A 23,855-nucleotide genomic window follows, 5' to 3' on the forward strand; every position below is an offset into this window, starting at 1 on the left:
ATTATGTTGCTAATTGTTGTTTATGAGTGTCTGTTGCCTAGATTGCTCCAGGGAATATGAACGGCCAAATCACCGACATTTACATCGTGTGTGGAGTAGGGTTTTCTCGAGATGACTCGTCAAGGAATTTTGCCACTTGCAGCTGAGAGCGTTGCTGGCTGGATGAGTCCTGAAAACACAGATGACTGCTACTTATTGTACTGCAAACTCAATCGATACTACATGTTTTTGGAGGTGCAGATGTCATTGGGTGATTGGATCTGCAGCCTAGGAATAAGTCAATTTACGGTTGGTGTCCAGGTTTGTTAAAACACAACATAAACTTTGAGCAGGGCTACTTGCTATAGATACACAACAGAACATATTAACTTTGAGATGTAGTATGGTCTAGTTAGATATAGCAAAAGCTAAGAACCACAAAACAAACCTATTCAAAAGTTGGTTCAATTGATTACAATTATTTTGCAAATCAATTAGTTGTTAGGTGAAATGCGATTTGAGATGCAGGGGAGAAGTACTCAGCCTTGGTACCTAGGCTGGACAATATAACGAAAGACAAATGGTTTCCTAATTTAGTAAACCTGCGTCGCTTGCACACTATCTGTAAGGCCAAAGCCTGTATCTATTTGGGATCAGGGGTAACGTCTGTTGTACTAGACTCCACAAAGGAATTAGTGGTCCAGACGTATCCTCTTGGTTTGTAGACAATTTCTTTAATAATTCTCGAATATTTTAGACCTTATTACACCAAGGTGATTATAAGAGCTAGCACAATTAGTGTATGACAATTCAAATTTGATATAAAACAAGTATTTATTCAAATTAAAAAACTGAGTTTGACTGGCCCAAAGTGTTTCGAGTTTATTTGTACTCTTCATCAGGGGCAAACGTTCTTTTTCATACAAAAGGTTCTATGAAAGAAAGAAAAGTATATTCGAATACTAATTGCATAATACATATTAGTTAGATATAACAACACAAAATACATTCTTCCCCTCTGCAGATATGTGTGTTTATAGATGGCATAACACAGGCCACACATATAAACTGCTTTGGTCAATGCTGAGTGTATGCGTCTAACCAACAAGGGTCACCTCTCCCCAGTGTAGGTCAAATGTGACACAATCACTTTGGAGTCAGGCCTGTGGTACGTTGTCAGAGAGTGCACCAAGCTCATGGCAGTTAAAATATTAAAATTGGTTATGCAAAAAACAGTAAGATTTGTGTTAACCTAGTAAAAACTATTTTTGGAAGATGTTTGACAATAAATGCCAGATTCCTTATGGTGAGCATCATTACTCCTAGTTCTCCCCAGTCACAGATACCTCCCAAGAAACAAGCGTTTTTAGATGCTCCCTTTAGGGATATGATGCCCTCCCACTCCTCACCTTTGACTGGGTTTTCCTGGCCAGATGGCCATGCATCAGGACTGAGAGAGGTGGGTGGAATGCTTAAGCAATTTGACAAGTGGGGTGAGCTAGCAGTAATGACTATTATCATAAGTAAACTGGAATGACATCCGATCCTCCCTTACTCATCACAGTCCTTATGAAATGAAGACCTCACAATCAGTTTTATAGGCATGTGCTTTCTAATATAAAAAAAAAAAACTGTTGACACCATCAGAAGCTGAGTTTTTTATTGGACATCACACCATCCTGCCTGCAAGCCCCCTGCTCTGAAGTATGCTTAAAATGAACCTGAGCACCAATTTTTAGTGTCAAATAAAAATGTTAGGTGATTTCCAGGTTGCTGCGTTGCAGATATACTGAATGGAGACACCTGGTGCATCCACCCATTAGGCCACTAACTCTCTGGTGGTTCCTCCCTTTATCACCCCTGTGAAATGCATATCTTCTTTTTCATAGGAGATGTGGTTTATAGTGGCTTTTTCGAATGTCACTTTTTCAAATGCCTTTTTCTCGACACAAATATGCTGGGGAAAAAAAATCTGAACCGAAAAAAGCATATAAAATAAAAAGAAAAACACATTCAGAATTTTTTTTTTTTGCCAATTTGTTTTCGAGAAAAAAGCGTTCAAAAATGTGCATTCGACAATTTAACGGGATAACAGGAGATGTATTTCGGACTTTTGATTCAACAACTAAGGTTGTTTGTGGATGGTTTCTTTCCTTTCATTGAAACTCCAAACATGACAAATAGGGCCTCCATGCTTGGAAAATTAGAAGTTCTATCCAGTTTAATCCTGAGACCCCTTTCCAAGTCCAGTGGATGGTCCTCCTTATCATCTTCCAAGGTTTGTGCATCTGACCCGAGAACTGGAAACATCATCTCCTGGTTAAGATGAAATTAAAAGCAGATCTTAAGAGTAAAGGATGGATCTTTACATAACAATATGATTTCCAGAGTGATCTGAATAATAGGGACCTCAGTTGTTCCAAGCCGCTGGCCAATGTGAATGCTACCAAAAATAATGTTTTCCAAGAAACAAACTTGGTAGCCCCGGTACCCATAGGCTTTTGTGGACGATGTTCTCACTTCTGAAAAACTAGTGGAAGGTCCAATTGGGAAATGCCTTACTTGGAGGCTTATTGTCATGATTCCTACCCCGAGGCATCCGGACCAGGTCCATCTGTCCCAGGAGCAGGCATCCAGATACTTGGGGAAAAATCCAGCGGCCCCGGCTAGGGGCTATCTGGGTACAGTCCTGGCGCCGTAGGCGTCAGGCTCATAGAAGGGGGTCAGTCCTGGCACCATAGGTGCCAGGCTCATTTGCTTTCACTTACCTCATGCAGACCATGCTGCTCAGCATTCAAGCCAATGTGAAGTCTGAAGGTGGACTACTTTATTTCAGGGTCTATTTTCTTACTCGGGTGTGGTCTTGGGAACTTCTTACCTGGGACTACTTTGAAGGCTATTTAAAGCACGCCCGAAGAGCAGCTCACGCTTTGCGTTATTCTGCATCCTGCAGCGTAACGCTCACCGTGCCTACAAGCCAGCATCCAGTCTTCTGCCACGCGCGCCTCGAGTCTGGAGCTCCTAGAAAAAAGGGAGAAAGGAGGAAAAAGGTTAGAACAAGAACAATACTTATTTCCTTACCTGATTCTGGATCCATTGCGCCTTCGAATAGGAAGAAAGGCATTATTTGATGCGCGTCGCATCGCCTGCTGCAGCGCCGCACTATACTCACCAGCCTTCGCAGCACCTCCACAATCCACCTCTGTCTTCATCATTTCTTCGCCAAACTCCGGCACCTAAGGGGAATAAAGAACAGCAAGGTGAGCCGAGAGAATAAATAAGGCAATATTAGTCACCACAATAGACTTACCTGATTTTACCGCCGGAGGTATTATTCCTCAAAACGCCATAATTTCTCACTCTGCACCTGTAATAAGGGAGAAACCAACAGATTACATACAGGAGTCATTTACCGGACCGGGTTGGATAATACAGACTCTTACCTGAACTTTACCAGCCTAACGAGGCAATCTTCTCTAGGGTCAAGTTGCAAGCTGCAAGGAATCGGACAAGAGTAAAAGTCAGACATTTTGAACTCTTACGAACTATATACTTACGGCTCCTCTCCAGGAACCTCAGAGTCAATATTGTTCTGGAACTCTACAATTCCTTCGGACCAGTGAAGTAACTGGTTATACATGCGCCCCTGCATTCTTCGCAGGATGGAGAGCTCATCCTTTAAAAACCTAAGGTGAGAATATAAAAAGAACAGTGTGGGGGGGGGGTTATCACTCAAATCCCCGGGTGGCTAATTGCCTTTCTCCACTTTCAGGAGAATACTTCTTCGGGTCAACAAGACGAGATTAGGTGGGCCAGTCCAGTCTGTCATCTCTGCAATACACGTCACGTGGGTGGAAAACCGCAGCTGTCCAGTTCCGATCGACGCCCCTGTGTGAGCCAGGTGAGCATAACACTTATTTAGCTCAAAGCTGTGGAATAGCTGGGCAACCAGAGGCTCAATGACTTCCAGGGCTGTGTGTGGGTCCTGTAGGTTTGATGGTCACCCATTGCACCCAGAGAGTAGCTGTTGTCAGGCCTAGTTTGAAACCATCTGAGACAAAGTCTAAGGTATTCCAGACATCATTGTTGTTCAGGGATACACTTAGGTTCACACCCTATACAGAAGGAGGCACAATGATGCCTCTATGACTGTTACTTGGCTAGTTGCCTGTACTTCTGAATGTCAAATGACATGTCCTTTGACTTGCCAATGGCAAGTAGAGTGCTTTAATCAGCATCCAAGCCATCAACTGCAGCTACCACAGTGTCCTGAGAAAGAGGGTCAGAAAAGAGAACCGAAATGGCTAGACTGGCAGGTATGTGGGTTCCATCAGACTCATGGACTGGAGAAGTGGGCACTAGGACATCATGGTCCAATGAGAAGAAATCAGGATCCACCATACTGATTGCTTGAAGAATTTCCTGCGCACTTTGTGAAGCAAAGGGTTATAGCAACTCCCTGGGCCATAGAGCCAAAATAGCATAGACCATCCTAATTCTCGGTCCCAACCAGAGAACTGCATACCAGGGCAGAAGAGTGTTCTCCTCTGTTGCAAAAGGTTCCCTTGTCAACAATCCCACCAGCCCACAATTCAGTCAAAGATGTGTGAACACAGACACAAATCTGCTGATGACTTGAACACCCAGTTCAACCGGTCTGCTCCTTCATTCATCTTACTCATAAATGCACTTCCTTGAGCTCTTGTGAAAGGACTAACACTCAGGCAAATATCTGCAACAAAACACAATTCAATTGACTGACGACCACCTAGATTCCCCCTTGAGATTCTCATATGCCTTCACTACCTGGTTGTCCTTTCTCACCAAGATCCATTGCCCTTTCATCTGATTATGAAAATAAAGCAGGGCAATGTTGAAATGCATGTCCAGACCACTGCCCCTCCTAAACAATTTAGATTGCAGAAAACATATTAGAATATGGGAATGAACATGGGACAGTGTAGGAGGGTGTGAGGATGTCATGGGTAAGGACAAGTGGTGGGAGCAGAAACCCATGAAGGGGAAAGATTCCTATCTACATACCTGGAGCGGCCACGTCCACACGCAGCAACCAGTCCCCCTTGGCACAACCTTTGAGAGGTTTACAGGGGCTGAGTTATCAGAATTCCTGTCTGTTCTTTGGAGCGGGGCACTGTCCCCGGATTTTGCAGGTCATTGACGGGACACTGTGGTGGAGGACTTTGGGTGAACACACAGATGTAAGAGCACCCCCTTTTGGAGAAACATCAGTGGGATATGGGGAAGGTGTCTGAGTGCTTTAGAGTGGGTATATATGTGTAGAGAGGAGAGCGTGGATTTAGGAAATGGAAAACCATGTGGTATCATATATATTTTTATTGAGGCCTTTATATTACGAGTTGAGGAGTAACAGGCACTGTTCCTTAGGAAATAGTTGGAGAAGACAGCTCTGCGCAATGGAATAAAAGAGGATATGTATAGAGGCTCTGTTTATCTAATGAGCCATGGATCTCTCTGTTCGGTATATAGCGAAGGGCGTGGGAACAGAAAGGTAATTGTGGCAGAGGCCCTTGTAGCCTGGGATCTCCTCACCCGATATAGTGGGGGGTGTTGGAACGAAGAAGTCAAATATTGTTGGCATTTCTTTGTTAGTGTGCTTCTCTCTTTGTGTAGTGTGGCTAGCATTGCTTAAAATAAAGTTGATTGAGGTGTGACATGAGAAGGGTGAAACGTGTGTGTATTTGTGTGTGTGGACAAGGAGGGTTGATTGCAGGGTACAAGATGCAAGTACGGGGAAAGGGTGTGGGTTCGTTGGGGCGGGACAAGGGTATCAGCAACATTGTAAAAATATTGATGAGAAAAGGTAGTTATTATGAAATCAACAACTCCTTTGGAATATATGTGCAGGGCCCTATTGAGATAAGGTTCTTAACTATCAAAGGGAATCGTCTGTGGAAAACAAAAGCATGGGCACAAATAATAGAGAGATTCTTAGTCACATGTACACATTTCTAACATCCAAATATAAGGGAAATAAATTAAAAAACAGAAAGGAGGTATTGGAGTTGTGGAAAATGGTGGAAGACTTAGAGGATTGCCCCACCGATTATCCTAAAATAGTATGTGAGATGACTACTACGTGCAGTACTGTAATCGCTGCGGTTACTGTCCCTAGCACCCCTATGGCCCCAATCTAAAAAGACAGGTATCCACCACTAGGATGCTACCCCACACGTGCACTGTCAGGATATACAAATCCTATGTATGCCCCATTGCCTACCACGACACCCCCACCACCTATCACAATCTTCCCAAGCCCAGAGCGTCAGCCGCTGGGAGGGGTAAAGGGCCAGTGGCAGATGATGCAAAACCACAGAAAGAGTTGGTAGATGCATTAAGGATGGTGGACATTGAATTGGCTTGATTAAAATTAGAACAACGAGAGGGACACTGGGTGCCTGTCTGGGTGGATGAATGGAGAGCAGGGGATATTTTGTTCCAAATAGATAGTACAGCTATAAAAAATGGGCAAATAGAAAAAGAACATGAAGAAAGAAGGAGGCAAGAAGGGTGTGTGGATTTTGCGATGACAAGGTCTGAGGAGGAGTAAGCAGAGCAGCTACCTGTAATATCCCCACGAGTGGGATGTTTGTGGGGACCCAGGTTACGTAACTGACAAGGTGAATGTCAGTGGCTAAGAGATTGGTGGTAGGGAAGAAAAAAGTTGGAGAGGCGGTAGGGGCACAGTTCCCGTTGCTACACAAAGGCCCAGGGAGAGCGTAGTGCATCACTTGAGCGCACATGGACAGATATAACCTCATGAAGACGCTCCAGTCCCTCACAGCTGGGGTGGGCAAGTGGATGTAGCCAGTTGATTAGCAAACAGCTGGACTGCTTTAGCTTTAGGGGACTTGTAAACTTTGATTGTGTTGATCCTGGGAGACAAGGCTGTTGACATATGGATTAAAGCAGGGTATCGGGGTGTACAATTGGGTGACGACAGAGCACACTTTAACAACATATGGCCCCAAGCATGGGCAGCACTGCAGTGTGCGTATTCAGACATGCCCGATCTTCAGTCGAGTATGCAATGAACAATGAGGATCCGGCCCAGTACATTTTAGACATAGAATAAATGTGGCGGGCAGAGGCAGGGGTTCATGGGATCAAGCAAATCCTTTTTTTCTATTTTGTGGTTAAAAGAGGGATCCCAAGAGAGGTACAGAAGGCACTTGACAAGATAGAGGAGATTGAAGCAAGGGGTTGGGTAGAATTGTCGTCTTTTATTATCCACCATTGTAAATGTTTTAAAGGAAAGGACAAGCGAACAGCGCAGCAAGCGCAAGCAGAGGAATTGCAACTGGTTCAAAAGAAGTTAGCAAAGGCTGCATTGGGGGAGCTGCAGCAGCAGTTCAGATGGAAGGATCAGCAGATCTCATGGCGATTCAGGTGGCTTTGTGTGCAGCACCCAGGTGGAGAGGAGAAAGCGGGTGGGCAGGTGGGTACCAACCTCAGTGTCAAGGTTGGTTCCGAGGGTGGTTTTAATGGAGTAGAGGGGTATTTTCAGGTGCCCGGAGAGGACGAGGGGGGTTCAGAGGAACGGGATCCCAAGGAGGAGGAGAAGCAGGCCAATGTTGGCCATGTGAACACATAAGTCATTTTTCTAGAGAATGTAGGAGTGGACGGACATATGCAAATCCTCAACAACAGATGTACCCTTATCCACAGGGAGGCCCAGACTCATACCCCCAGTCATACGGACCGATGCCTCAGACGGCCCCTTATGGTGTACCAATGCCTGGCGTCATAAGCTGTACATCAGGGAAAGCAACAAGGCACACCTAATTCTGAGTAACAGCACTGTTGCAAACGGTACAGGGACGCACAATCAGGTAGCCACTATGGCCGGAAGAAACCCATTTGTCTTTCCAGGGACAAACATGTACTTGGATTAAGAGAGCCTTAGCGTGTCCAGGTCTATCAGTCACTGCCGATCCAGAAGAGGAACCGTTAGTTGGCATGGAGATAGCAAACAAACCATTCATTTTTATGGTACATACAGGTGCGTCTAAATCATGCATTAGCATAGAGAGGATTCCTTCTATCAGGCGATGACATGGAAATGAACAACTTCTCTGGGGCAGTTCAATTGGTTCCTTTTACAAAGAAATTACCTATCAAAATAGATGGCAGAGAGGTGTGGACACCATTGCTATATTTCACTGTGACTCCCATCAATTCGTTGCAAAGCACTATCTTGAATAAGCTCAACATGACCATCTCATTCACCAAAAGAGATCTGGTGTGTTCCACGCCTGGTATGTGTGCCTTGCGGGTAATGTTGACTTTGCATGCATTTGGTGTTGAGTCCATCTCGGGAGGATAGCTTAGGGGCAATGTGCTCGCCTTGTGAGCAAGATTACATAGAGAAACACAGGTTTGATCCCCGGGTCCTCGCTTAGAAACCTCTGGGTATTAAGAGTGTTATAAATAACATATTATATCATATCATATCATATCATATCATATCATATCTGTGGCAAGAGAAATACCAGTGCCCCCCAATTTGTTTCTGTATGGCATTACCATACTATTGAGTGATGTGTCACAAGTGGCATACAAGTATTGGCGAGTACCCACTGAGTTTTTGTTCAGGCCAGCCCGCCCACAAGAGGTACTAGCAGGTACCATTATTGAGCTGCATAGAGAAGGAGTACTAGTGGCCGAAGATTGGATTGTTTTTATAGTAGTTGAATCCAACAACGGGGAATGGCGCACTGTTCTGTGCATGGACCCCACAAAACCAATGAAAAATGGCTCTGATGGGGAGTCATTTCAGAACAGAGAAAAGGAGGGAGAAATAATATTGGAAGTGTTTGTTCCCTGTGAAATCATGGTACAGTACAGATATGTGGTATGTCCCGAGTTGCTAATAGGGACTGCTCCTTCATTTATCTCAGCAGAGTTGACTAAAGTTCCTGACAAATTGTGGATGAACAATCCATATGATGTGGGACTTCTGAAAAGTGTTACACCAATATGCATCACCTTGAAACCTGGAGATGTGTTGCCGTGAATAAAACAGTATCCATTATTGAAGTAATGCTGTCAAGCCTATCTATTCATATTGTTTGCTGCAATACAGTGAACCCAGTTACTTTTCTCACTGAGCCCATTACTGATGATGACAAGGTACATGACTGTGTCACTTAAGAAGGCCGAATAGATGATATCCCTAAGGCCGTGTTTACGCCCTTGATGAAAGAGAAGTATATTTCATTGACAGGTCTTCAATTATTGACAAGGAGACAGGTTAGATACATACTGGAGCAGCAATGGTGCATTTAGTTGAGGGAGAATTTGTGGTTGTATTGCAGTGGAGGCTGCCAGGCCATTATTCAGCACAAGCAGCGGAACTGATTGCTCACTTTAAACCACTTGAGGCAGCACAGGTGTGCTGAGGAACGATATATTCAGACTGTTCATTCACAATTGTAGAGATGGATGGGGAGAGGGTTTTGTAGAACAGATGGATCTCCCAAACAGCATGCAGCTTTGTTAGACAGACTGATTCCCAGACTTGTGCAACCTACGCTTGCAGCAATAGTAAAGTGCGCTGCCCACACAAGCGGCATCGACTTAATCTCCCTCAGGACCAAAACAGCAGTCACTGCAGCAAAACAGGACACGTATTTGCCTGACCCAGAGATACCTGAGCATCCAGCGTTTGTGAATATGCAGTTCCAGTTGCAGGTGCCTTAAATGGCCCTGCCTGTTATGGAAATTATTGAAATACAAGGCCAGGCCCCACAAAGTGAAAAGTTAGTTTGGCAAAAGAAAGGGTGTGCATAATCCCCAACTGACTTTGTGTGGAGACAACTAAGTACAGGAAAGGTTGTGATGCCTCAGGCACTGGCCTTGGTGACCTTTGACAACTCTATTATCCCTCCCACATATCTAAACAACGCAATGTAGCAGATATCCAGAAAGCTTTGTATGTGCCTAATATTCAGGAGGTGTTATCTTTGTTCACGTCCAACTGTGTGGTGTGTCAGATGTATAGCACAGGAAAGACCTTAAACATTCTAAAAGGCACCTTGCCACCCATTATTGGTCCATTCCAGGATTTACACATAGATTTTGCTGACATGGGTGAGAGAGGCATAAAATGTGATACTTGATAGTGGTTGTTTGTCCTTTCTACCATTGGCTTTAGGCTTGTTTGTGTGTACATCCTGATGCCAAATTGGCCTCCAAGTTCTTAGTAAGAGAAGTGTTTCCCTAATGAGGAGTGTGTGATACTGTTAGAAGCAATAACAGCACCTACTTCTTTAATGGGCTGTTTAAGGAGATTGCAGATTTTTTAGGAATGAAGCACATGCTATGTTCCATTTATCACCCTCAGGCCAACAGACTTGTGGAGAGGATTAATGGTCTGCTCAAATAAAAACTGCCCAAGCTCTGTGCAACACTGAAGAGGAATTGGGTGCATTGTCTCCCTTTGGCCTTGTTCAGTTTAAGGACACAGCTCTGTAAGGACCATTACCTCTCCACTCATGAGATTGTAATCGGGAGATGTATGCACATGCCATTAACTCCTGTGCGGAGTGCTTCAGATTCTCACAGGACTGCATTGATTTGGAGGGATGAAATCCATTCGTATTTGACTCAGTTAACCAAGTGTATTAAATATGTTTCTCAACAGTTTGCTCCATGACGATCAGAATACACTGATAACAGTGCTGCACCAGAATCTGCAAGCTCGCCCCGTTCCCCAATGATAAAGTGTACATCAAAAATGTTGTGCATAGGTGGAGTGAGCCCCGCTGTAATGGTCCAAAAACTGAAGGATATGCCTCTCTCCTTTCTGTTAAAGCAAGGAAATTGCATTATTGGGTCCATTTGTCTGATGTTTGGAACCGCAGCCCTACCTGCGTGAGCATTTTAACTGAATGTTTTGAAACTTCTGTTGATGTCTGATGAATTAGGTATTTATTCAAAGTAGTGCCTGTTATTTATTTATTTTTTCCTTTATTTGTTTTGGTTTATATAAACCTTTACAAAAATGTAAGAAAAGAACAACAAACACCAAAGTTACGGATTTACGAAATTACAGATTTCCATAATTTCAAAACTTAATATGCATCAAATTATATTAAGTTTTCACTTCGTATTGATAAGACAAAACTTTCTATTAAGATCATAAAAACCAAATTAGTTTAAAGTACATAATAAATAACATTGTATTCAGGTACCTGGTTCATTTAAGTAAATTCCCTGAACTGATAATATATGTAAACAGAATGTAAACACAAAATATCCTATCAGACAAAAGAATAATTTATGCTATTCCAGCGCACAGACATTCCTTAAAAAAGCAAGAGTTCTAATTTTTAGTCCCATTGATTTTCTGTGTTGCATTTCAAACCACCACAAGTCACGATTTACATAAGAGATGTCAGTCACAAATTGCTCAAAGTACTCGATTCTTTTTGGCAATAATTTCGGACACATTAATATCAGATGATATAAAGTTTCTTTTTCTTCAGAAATAAGACAATGCCTACAAAATTAATGTTCACGCAACGCAGGCTAAAAAATATTTCTAATTTCCTGTTTATTCATCACATTTGATCTGAGTCGCATTGTGCTGGGTATTTAATAATCTATGATTCAAGTTCCGGAAACCATTTCCAGAATGACACAGTTTGGGAATATAAATTTGAATTTAAGAGAATGACATTGTTGCCAACCCAATCAAATGCTTTAATCAATGATTTCACTTTCATAGTATTATCAAGTAAAATTTGCAGCGATAAGCCCAAATTTAATAATGTTTGTTCCACACCTTCTGTATCCCTACAGAAGAATAGTCCCATTGATCTTGTGCTAGATGACAATATGGTTGATTACTTTCACTAAAAAGACATTTCCTTAGTAGGGCAGCTTCTCAGGAATACTTTTTGGAATGAAAAACAATACATTTCTCCATTTCAATTTTCTTTAGGTATGGTGCTAAAGAATCAAGCAAAAGCTCAAGTTCGTAACTAAACCTCAGTATTTTATTTTGGCATAGAACTCAATACAAGCATATAAAGAATATCTCCCATAGTTCCTTTCAATGATTTTTAATTGCTTGGCAGCAGCAAGAGCCTTCTATTTCAGACAATTCTTGATAAAGATGTTTGATGACATGCTTGTACATAAAAAGCCTAAATAGTTCAATATTTTCTGTGATTTAATTCTGGTACCAGCTCCATTCCATGTGAAGCCTGCAATTTTCCTGTTACTTTTCCCCAAATTCATTATCACAATTTTTGAGGCATTTATTTTCAATTTCAGATCCTTTATAAACAAGACAAAGGCATTAATCATTCACTGTGACCCAATTTTTGTTGTATTAAATAACAGAAAATAATCTGCGCAGGCGCACCTTTGCACATTCAGTTTACGCATTTTAGGAGAGACAAGACCTTTCCCATCCAAATATTGCCCAGCCGAAGAAACATAAAGATTGAATAAAATTGCAGCGAGGGCACAGCCCTGCTTAAGGCCATTAGACACCCTGATTGCATTTGACATAAGGCCTTCGCTATTTAGCCTTACACATATCATTGTGTTAGAGTAAAGATTAACCAATATAGCAAGTAAATCGCTATCTATACCCAACTCCATCAGTCACTCCATAAAGTGGGTCTATCAACCCTATTAAAGGCCGCTGATAGATCCATTCATGCAACATAAAGAGCTCCTTGCCCCTTAGCTTGCACATTTCCTTGTAGCTGAGTCAGTAACATCCCTTCCGCATCAGTACCATTGCCTTTTCTAAACCTGATTTGTCTTATGTCGAGTATGTCGTTTTCGTCAATCCACATGAGCAACCTGTCCAGCACAACAGATGAAAAAATCTTGGCATCAACATTCATCAAAGAAATTGGATGGTAATTATTGAGGCACATTCTGTTGCTCTTTTTAAATATCACCACTATCTAGGACAAAAGCCATGAATCAGATATCGTCTCCTTGACGAGGACATCAATAAATAGAATGTGTAAAATGCGTGCCCATAACTCCACATTATGTTTCAATCTTTTAAACGACAATTTATTTGGGCCTGGAGTATTTGAAGCCTCCGACTTAAGTATATGACCTTTTATGTTCCTAATAGATATGTCTCAGACCCATTTGGTATTACTTGTCTTATCCCAGTATAGTGCTGCAGATGTGGATTGACTATACAGATTCCCAAAGTATTTCATCCAGACTACTGCATTTATTGGATTTAAGGCAAGCTGGTGTTGTGTTTTTTCTGTAATGTTTATTAGTGACCAGAAGGATCTGGAGTTTGAATCCCCAATACTGTGAAACAAGGATTCAGCATCTTTTTGTTGAATAACTATGATTTACTGACCAATTTTTGTAGCTCTGTCTACATCTTTTCAGGTGGATTCTAGCCGTCTCCATGTCCAAATTTAATTTCTTTACCTCACAAATGTTTTATTTCTGTGGGATTTTCGCTGCTTAGTTTCTAAGTCATATTCATGCTTGTGAGCAAGTGCCCTTTTTCCCGAAGCAGAGTCCTTCATACAGGATCTGCACAACAAGTTCTCCACATGGCCGCTAAAATTCTCAACCATGTAGGTCCTGAGTTTTCCCTCCAAAGGAAAAGATTCATACTCAAACAGCATCATATTGTTAAATTTGACAGTTTTGCCCAGATTCCATTTCACTTTTGAGCCTTTAACATTGGGCCTCATTACGACCCTGGCGCTAAGGGATTACCGGTACCGGTAAGGGTACCCGTACTGGTAATCCCTTAGCGCATGATTACGAGGTCCCTTTGCGGGTTCCCACCTTAACGGCCGGTCTTACCAGCCGTTAAGGAATGGACCCGCAAAGGGACCTTGGTGCTAATTACGGTACCGTAATTTGTGGTACCGTAATTACCGCCTTCCCCATTCCCATTATGCCCTATGGGGCAAAAATGCGAATGGGGAAGGGCCATGGAGGAAGGGGGAATTACCGCCCTGCCAACCTTGTAATGGGGTGGTAATTCCCCCTTTCTCCATGGCGGAGTCGGTAAGTTACCGCATGGACCATGGTGCTATAAGCACCATGGTTTTCCACCTGGGTCGTAATGAGGCCCATTGATTTCACAATACACATTCGGTTTGTCACCTTTTTTTAACCATGGCAGGGCACACAGTAACATTGCGTGGTCACTGTAAACCGTGAGGATAACCGCCATATTACCAATTCTGAGATAAACCTTTGTACTTACAAACATGTAGTCCATTATGGAGGATTCTCCTCTTGCAAACCAAGTTGGTTTCAGGTTATACATAATGTTTAAGCCCCAGCTTTCCACAAATACCAACCATAAATTACCTCTGTATCTTTTACATTTGTCATTAGACTTACGATCACACTGGGAAGTCATTGCCCAGGCCATGCCACTATTATACGTATTGCACTAAGCATTCAAGTCACCCGCAAGGATGATCGAGCCGCCCGGATTAATCCCCATCCAATCATCTCTCAATGCATCCAGTTTGCAAATTGTCAATACCATAAAACTATCAGAATATTCAAGAGCATTCCAGTAGATGTTTGTTATCATTAAATGTACTGGAGTATCTTCAGTTGTAATTAGGAATGTCACCACCATGATTGCATCCAGAATATGATTTTCAGATTCCACTCTTAGGGAATCATCATTTCGCATGGCAAGGGCAAGACCTCCCTTTGGGGGACCCTTATTGCATGATTTAGCTTGGATATACAGGATCCCAACACATTGGATCTGTAGCCCAGGTTTCCTGCAGTAAAATAAAATCGTGACAAGCCAGGGATTCACAAACCTTCTTATTTAAAGCAAGATCGGAACTACTCCTTGTGTTCCATGATACAATGCTAAGATTGGCCTTCACGCTAAAGGGGATGCCCTAAGGCTTTCAATTGTGCAATTGAGTCTTTCAGGGAAAACGCCAGATCATGCCATTCCTGCATTTATTTTATAATACCATTATCAGGTGCTTGATTTTTCAGAGTTTCAGCTCTTGAGTAATCAGGAGGATCAGTTTTTTCCATCGCATAAGTGACTTTTCCCTCATTTGATGTGTTATGCTGATAATTGAATATATCAAAACCTCTTCTCTGTAGGGTTCCAGCCTCTTTTAATAACAGGGCCCTCACGAGAGGTGAAGGAATAACCAAAGGCACCTAGTCAAGTCTATGTGCGTGGATATAATCCACCAACTTTATGTCAGCTGATACAATTAGATTCAATTCAGGAAAATCAGCAAGCAGATTCAAGATGTATGGTCTGTTCAGAGACCGAGGTCGATCATCGTCAAAGATATACTGCAGAATTAAACTTGGATCTTGCGGGAAAACAGCTTTCCTTAAATAATTTGACTGGTCTGCAGAGGAACGATAGTCATCCATTTTAGCGTCTGCTCTTGTATATCTCTGCTCCTCATCCATTGCTTCAAATGCACTTGCCCCATTAAACGTTTCAGGATGATACAGGGATGGATTTTGCAATGTATCCATGCCTATACTTCCCCTATTTAATACTCTTTTTTTGACCTGTTGCCTGAACCTTGCGGTTTTTATTACTCAGTATCTCTTCGACAATCTTTCGAACTGAAGTCTCATTCAATAGTAGCTGACCTGTGTGCTCAATTTTAGTGCTTGCAGAATTTTTAATTTCGTTCTGCACTCGACCTCTGCAAGGAGTCCATCCTGCCGGCCATTTGATTCGGCCAACTCAGGTTTCTGATGTACATTACCATCTATAATCGTCCAAAAAGGTAGCCGCAGAACCATCCACACCTGTGCTACATGTGGTGGTCCTGCTACCTTTGAAATCAAAAGGCAGATGTTGACCTACATTTTTGGCAGTCTCAGCTTCTTCAGGGCCAACAAAACCCAGAGCACTAGCACACCTTAGCGCAGATTGCGTGACTGAGCTCCAGCATGCACCTGTTTCAACTAGTTCAGGACCTGGAGACGTCGGAGTATTGGTTTGTGATTCAGCAGCAGGGTTTTTAAATATATCAAAAATATCCTGAACCCCTGACTCAATTGATTTCAGGTTCCTGTCTGTCCTACCTGACATTTCTTTATTTTTAAGGGCATCAGATAGTGTATTAGGGCCTTCAAAATAACCAGTAGCTTTGGATTTGATTTTCCCTTTGTGCATAGGGGATGAATGTTCCTGAATGTCGTGTCTTGATTCATTGACAATTATTACATTGGTACTGGACGCAGGCAATTTAGGCGCCTCTCGCAAGTTTGGATCTCTTAAAAACCCACGAGAGGAGCTGTTTAGCGCTTTTTGCACCAGGGCATTCTTGCAACACATTTTTTTGGGGGGATATTTTCACAGTAAAGTTCCCCGCCCCTTCATTTCTTACAGAATCATCCAAGTTGCACTTTTCACTCAAAGTAACGTCCCTTACATCCGCATTGAATACCGAAGCATTTTGGACTACTGGCACTGGTGTATCACTAGCATATATTGTGTTGAGAGCCTGAACTTCCCTAACAGGAATCGTAGTCCTCAGACTCACTTTCTCTGGACTGATTCCAGATGAGTCCACTACTCTAGTATTCATTACAGGCACAGCCTACCATGCTTCACAGCGGGCATCAGGCATGGAGGTCAAAATTAAAACAATCTCGTTTAACTTCCGGGAATTGCTTCTGCATGTTCACATTTCGATTTAATGGGGTTGCATTACAGTCTTCCTTTATAGGACTTAATGTTCTAGCTGCAATATAATGCTCCTGATCCTCTAGATGTTGCGATAAACGCATTAGAGAAATTTCACCAGTTGAGAATATGGGGGGAGTATTCAAAAGGATTGACTTGAGCCACATATGTGCTCGATGTCAGTCTTGGGATTGCAGTAAACGTTACTCACGTTACCTAAAGGATCAGTAGCATGTTCGTCAGCAAATTATGATTGCGAAGACTCATGGATTTCTGCCACATTGCTTGCGGTTACATCAACACACTTCATACGGCTGTGTAAGGAGCATATCTGCGCACACTCTAACAATTCCTCGTCCGTGTCTGAGGAACCAGGAAGCAGTAACACGCAGCGCACGCCATACTCATGTGCCTAGTCTTAGGACCAACAGGCTCAATGAATATGTCGTTTCTTACAATTTTAGGATGCAAATTGTTCTTTTCATGACAGTGTTAACTGCCGTACATGTTAAAAAGGCGAATATGGAGCATACGGCACAACAAGTCTAGCATAAACACAGATATCTAGGTTCAAAGTGCCTGTGCAGCAAGGTGACAGTACATAAAACAATCTGTGAGGTCACAGCAAAAATACCTTTAATAACAGATCAAAGTCAAGACTGCCACAAGCCACCAGCCCCCAGCCTAACAGGCATAACAGGCCACTTCGACAGGCCACTTCGCACGGGCAAGCGCGCAGGGGCACGCACGTGTTGCTTTTTGAAAAGTTACGTGGGATGGGGGCGTGGGCAGGTCTTCAAGGTAGTTAAAGGTATAAGCACTCCAGTTGTAGATTAGTGCAGCAAGAGTCCCCCAGGCATAACAGGCCACTTCACATGGGCGCGCAATGGCGCGCAGTGTCTGTTATATAGTGTTTGTTTTTTGTTTTTCTTTATAATTTATTGTAATTTTCTGGGGAGAATTTTTCCAGGAGAGTTTCATGTTCTGTTTTTTCTAATATTATTTTAAGTAATTTGTCTATACAATGTTTATTGATATTACTAGATTGTGATACAAGATTAAAAAATGTGTTTTTTTTTAGCATCCTTGAAGTTCTATTTTATCCACTTATGTGTGGGTTTTCCTTTGAATTATGCATGTACATATTTAGTGTTCTTATATGGATAGGCCATATAAAGGGAGAGTTGGAATGTAGTAGTAGTAATACTGCAAAGGACTGTACATATGTTCAATCTTTTGACAACCTTTTTGAAGCTACAACAACAAATTATGAGTATATAACCATAGTGGTACATTTTAAGAGAATGAAGGTATGGGATACCTTATTATGGGATTTAAAAATATGACTGAAATGGGGTGCAGAGGAAGAAAGAGAACACAATCAGTGTAAGGGGATAGTGCTTGAGGCAATGTCCAATGTGCACCACCCAGAGTTTAACAATGTTTGGTATAGGTATATGAACTTGCGTTGGGGAAACAGAGGTACAATGGGAGTTGTTATTTCTGTTCCCTCATACCCCACAAGTCAAGAGCCCCAGATGATATATTTTATTTATATCACTCTTGTACACAAGTGTTTCTCAAAATGTTAATACTTCAGCAGATATTGCCCTTAGAGGCTCAATGTTTGGTAGTTTCGAAGTTTGTTCCAGGAGCACAAAGTACATGTTGTACTAATGGACAAAGATGAAGAGAAGTGTGCAAGGGACAACACTGCCCCTCATGGCAAGCCATGTCATATGTTGAAATTGGATGGAGTAATGTTTATATTGAACAGATAGGAGAAGGCAGTGGTGAGCTGTGCGGCAGAGGGGTTAGCAGGGTTCAGAGAAGAAGTTATATGGAATTCCAATATGAACTGTTTCAAGATTTGGTCTGCACACATATCTAAACTGACATGGCTTGAAGCACAAGAAACACCTGTAATAGTGCAAGCAAGGGATGATTACCAGTTTTGCTTTTGAGGGCATGGAACTGTTCCAGTAGGCACTAACAGAAAGTACAACAAGACACTGTCCATTCCAGATCTTACAAGAGGAACAGCAGCATTGATGGATATGTACTGGGTATGAGGTCAACAAGCATACCTGCATCTTCCACCCTTTTGGCGAGGCACCTGCGAGGCACCTGTGCATTGACAACCTTGCACTAAGCTATCCTGGTGTTGCTAGAAGTACACTTGACAATAGCTTCCAAGCGTGAGGTGGGGCAATCAATTTTTCCACCTATCCAACCTCCCCAGGTGAAGAAGAAAAGGTGGTCAGTGAAGTTGAGGAAGAAGAAATTGAAATATCTGTCGGAAGAATCGTCCAAACTGCGTAAGGCAATTCCAGACAAGTACCATCTGTTCACTAAAACAGAAATATTCTTCACCTCCTTCTTGACTCCAGGAATCCAGGCTGCAGTGAATGCCAAGTTGCTACAGATTGTTCGTCGGGAAGTGATCCAGTTGGCGAATGACAGCGAACAAGGCATCAATGACATCAAAGTTAACTGAGGGCAATCCGGCTGATGACTCTTCAAAACAGATACATTTTAGATCTCCTAATGGCGATGGAAGGGGGCATGTGCAAGAAGATTGAGTGTTGCACGTACAAACCTCCAAATGAAGCAGAGAGTGGTTCTCTGACGCATATCGTAGGGGCCTTCCACAAGTTGAAGACAGGAATGGAAAATTAGGCAGGATTGCAGCCTGAAAATTGGTTTGACACGCTATTATCATGAGCACCACCTGGATTGGGGCAATGGTGAAGCTGCTGGTAGCAATTGTGATGTTTTTGTTGGTGGTATTTTGCATGTGCCAGATGATGCTTTGATGTTGTGCCAAGAGTATCCCGAGCAGCGCAAAAATGATGGTCACTATTAGGACAAGATTGGTTCTCCCATGCACAAAAGAAGGGCAGGCCCTAACTGAGGATTTTAATAAACCATGTATGGTTATGGTTGAACAGCCCCTTTGCCCCCCTGGAACACTAACAACACTCCAACCTGATCCTGAGAATTATACCGTGCACTGGGTAGATTTAGCGGTGACTGGGATTGCATATATCTCACATGTACTCCCGAAAAGTTTCCACGGGATGTGGGTACCTTGCTCCATGTTTGTAGGGTATGGGTTCCCAAGGATGTAGCAGAATGACAAAGACAAAGGGAGAAGTTAGTTAATGAAGGATTATCTAAAGGGGGGAATGTTGGGATGCATGTCCAGACCCCCACCCCGCCTACACAATTTAGATTGCAGAAAATATATCAGAATATGGAAATGAACAGGGGACAGGGTAGGGGGTGGGTGGATGAATAGGTAAGGACAAGGGGTGGGAGGAGAACCACATGAAGTGTAAAGTTTATCAGCAATGTTGCAATACACATATGCAGGATATATTATGCTTATATACATGACAGACACAGCACAAACTAACATCATGTTTATGGGTAGGCCTGAATCCTAGCAAGCCCTGTTCTCCTAAAACAACAGAGAATAACAAGGTCTTACTTCTCACCTTATTAGTGCTTCCCGATTCTCTAGCACAGCAAAAGAACACACATATGCCCCCACATCAGATAAGTCTTTGAACTAATTAGGTAGGAATGTGTGCAGCAGAAGACGTGAAGGGCTGCAGCCTAGCACCAAGGTCGTATTCTTGGGAGCAAACCCTTATATCTTAAGATGCCAAAACATGAACTAAGATTTAGGGCACTAGCACCCCCCAGAACGATGGTCACTCTATTTGAATTATCAGACATGCAGGGAAATGGGCTCTAAATCCTTGATGAACTGGATTGTTTAGTGGGACACAATGTTCACTCTTGGGGAAGGAGTACTGACAAAAGGGAAAATAGAGAACAACATGATCTACGTTTTGTGCCAGGGAGAGCCAAGAATGATGCCCATATTTTGGGGAGGGCATGATGGGGGCTCCATCATATCAAGGGTGAGAAAAGGGCTGCTTTGTCTGGAAAGACCAGGCTGACCCCGAAGAGTCCCACCAAGTGTATATTGATGACCAGGTGTATGTCATGTGGTAAGGATAAAAGGTAGGTGGTGCCAATTGCCTTACAGTATTTCTTGACAGACGAAGACAATACCCACATTTGGTGAAGATAAGCGAAGAAGAGAAAAGGACCAATGGGAGAATGGGCTATATGTGATCATTAGCATGCAAATAGGTGGCAGCCTATAAGGGTGGGGGATTAACACTGTATATTGAGCTCTGTGGCAGTGGATTCATAATACCATGTTGCCTTTTACTTTTTGTATACACAATTAAAACTCTTGTCTTCCTCAAAAGTGGGAGCACCTCGTTTTTTCCCTAGCGGGTTAGATTTTCTTGGACTGATCATTGGCAGTTGCCCCACAGCTCTGAAGGTGGCAGTTGTCTACCTCCAATTTTGAAGAATTCAGGGCCTATGCACCTAACCAAAGAGCCTGGGTTGCTTGATTCCCCAGGCTTGCCCCCCAACCCTAGCTGCTGGCATCGGTTGCAAGAGAAGCGCGGGCACTGTGTTTGGGATGATTTCTTTTAATAGGTTTCTGCTGTCACACCACAAAACCCTCTCCTCATATCTTCTATGACAGAAGTTGACCATTTGTAATCCTAGAAACTGACTAACAATACCCCGAAGTGTACACCACAAGTGTGAAGGCTGTTTGGATGAGAGCTCTGCTGCAGTGGCTCCATGTCCAGGAAGAGGTTTGTAGCATCTACGTGAGGCAAAACTACAGTAAATTCAACTCAAATCTCCCGTGTTTCAGCGCCACCTGACACCACCCACCTGCACCCAGAACTCCCATTTGAACGAGGTGTACACGCACCAGTGCACGTGCACCGCAAGTGTGGAGGCTGTTAGGCTGAGAGCTCTGCTGCAGTGGCTCGATGTGCAGGAAGAAGTTTGTTGCATCTACGTGAGGCAAAACTACAGCAAATTTAACTCAAATCTCCTGTGTTTCAGCACCGCCTGGCCCCACACACGTGCACCCAGAACGGCCATTTGAATGAGGTGTACACGCACCAGCATGCACACACCCGAAGTATGTGGCTCCATGTGCAGGAAGAAGTTTGTTGCATCTACATGAGGCAAAACTACAGCAAATTCAACTGAAGTAAATATCAAGTAAACACCATTTCTATGCTGATGATACCCAGCTCTTCCTCTCCTTCTCCTCCTTCTCTCCTGACATCCACCATAATCTTTCTTCCTGTCTCTCTGCTATTAAATCCTGGATGTCCTCTCACTTCCTTACTCTCAATGCTGACAAAACTGAAGTCCTATTGTTCCCTGCCAACACTCTCCCTCCTCCCTCCCCTACCCCTTTCATTCTCTTTCCCCCTTCCCAACTCTCCTTCTCTCCTCATGCCCGTAACCTTGGTATTTACATGGACCCCCAACTCTCTCTATCTCAAAACATTTCTCTTAATGCCAGATCTTGCTGCTTTCACCTTTACAACATCTGTAAAATTCGACCCTTCCTAACCTTTCACGCAACTAAACTCTTAATCTCCTCCCTCATCTTCTCCAGACTTTTCTACTGCTCTACTCTTTTCTTTGGACTCCCCTCCTCTCACCTCTCCCCACTCAAATCTGTCTACCACTCTGCTATTCGCTCCCTCTGCCTTATCTCACCTCATGACTCCCTCTCTTCTTCTCTCACCTCTCTAGGTTGGCTCCCATTCCCCTCCCTGCTCAAATTTGACTTCCTCTGCCTAGTCTTCAAATCCCTCTATAGTCTTGCCCGACCCCAACCTATCCTCCCTCCTCACTTTCTATACTCCTTCTCGTTCTCTCTGATCTGCTGGTCTGTCCCTACTCTCTCCTCCTTCTCCCCCCTGCATCCTTCCCGCTTCCGCTCTTTCCATCTGCTCGCTCCTTTCCACTGGAACCTCCTCCCCCTCTCTATCCGCTCCATGCCCTCCTACCCCACCTTCCGCACCTCTCTAAAATCTTATCTTTTCCACTCACCTCCTTAACCCTTCCACTCTACTCCCTCCTACCTTACTTCCAGCATCTAATTCTTATCTCCTCCATTCTTCTCCCTCTCAATGTTTGCTTCCTCTTTTTCTTCTGCTTTTACCACTACTCATACCTCTTGTTCCCTCTCACACCTTGATCCCTCTTCTCTCTCACCAATCCTCGTCTATAATGTAAATTGTTTCTTGTACTGTTTTCTGGTTTGATTCAATGTGTTATCTAATGCTTGTTGTATCTAATGTTTGTTGTATCTTGCTCATTCCTCTTGTAAAGCGTTTTGAATTAAAATGCTATATAAATTCAATAAAATACAACTACAAATCCATGACTCTGAACTTTGTGTTGTCTTCGTTTGCAGACAACGCTTTGTTGTGGACTTTCTTGCGGACTTTCCTTGAATCATTTCAATCTCCTATTTCATTCAGATCTCCTGTGTTTCAGCGCCGCCTGGCCCCGCCCACCAGCACCCAGAATGGCCATTTGAATTAGGTGTACACGCGTGCGCACCCGAAGTGTGCACCGCAAGTGTGAAGGCTGTTTGGTTGTTCGGGTGCTGAGGGGCTGGGGACTGGCTACGCGATCCGAGCAATCTTGACACCGGAAGTAGGTGAGACAATTCACTGTGTAAACTCTGTTGTTTGTTTACTAAGGGGAAATGTTCTAGACAGCGTTTTTTACCTACTCCCATATTGCGTAAACTTAGGGTGCGTGTCCCGCAAATATACCCACAGTAGCATTACTAAACTGAAGAAAAATAAAATGTAACCAATTAGGAAGGATTCAAGGCTGATTTCTTTGCAGCTGTTAACACGCGGAGAGCGAGTTTGGCACGTGCAGCAGCTTTGCCTCTGCCCCTACCTGGTGAAGAGGAGGACAAACTCTTGCAATGCACACAGGCTTGCTTGAATGATCTTCAATCTACTGAATGCAATAAAATCGGCTCTATGGACAGTTAGGACATTTCACAATCACTGTTCATAGATGACCTTGCAAATGAAATACCTAAGGAAAAATCCAAATATTGTCCAATGATAAATCCAGTTTTACCGGTAGGTGGCACTAGTCCTTGTGATTCATTTATTGACAAGCCAAACATTTTCCTAACTAGCGACTTTAGGTCTCTCTATTAATAGTGACACATTTGTTGACGAGGGGAATGGTAATGAGAAGGAGCCAGATTTGACAACCATGTTGGGCATATTCAATAGAA

Source organism: Ambystoma mexicanum, chromosome 10, assembly GCF_040938575.1.
Source record: "Ambystoma mexicanum isolate Mex_15411 chromosome 10, UKY_AmexF1_1, whole genome shotgun sequence".
In the NCBI taxonomy this organism is placed as follows: domain Eukaryota; kingdom Metazoa; phylum Chordata; class Amphibia; order Caudata; family Ambystomatidae; genus Ambystoma; species Ambystoma mexicanum.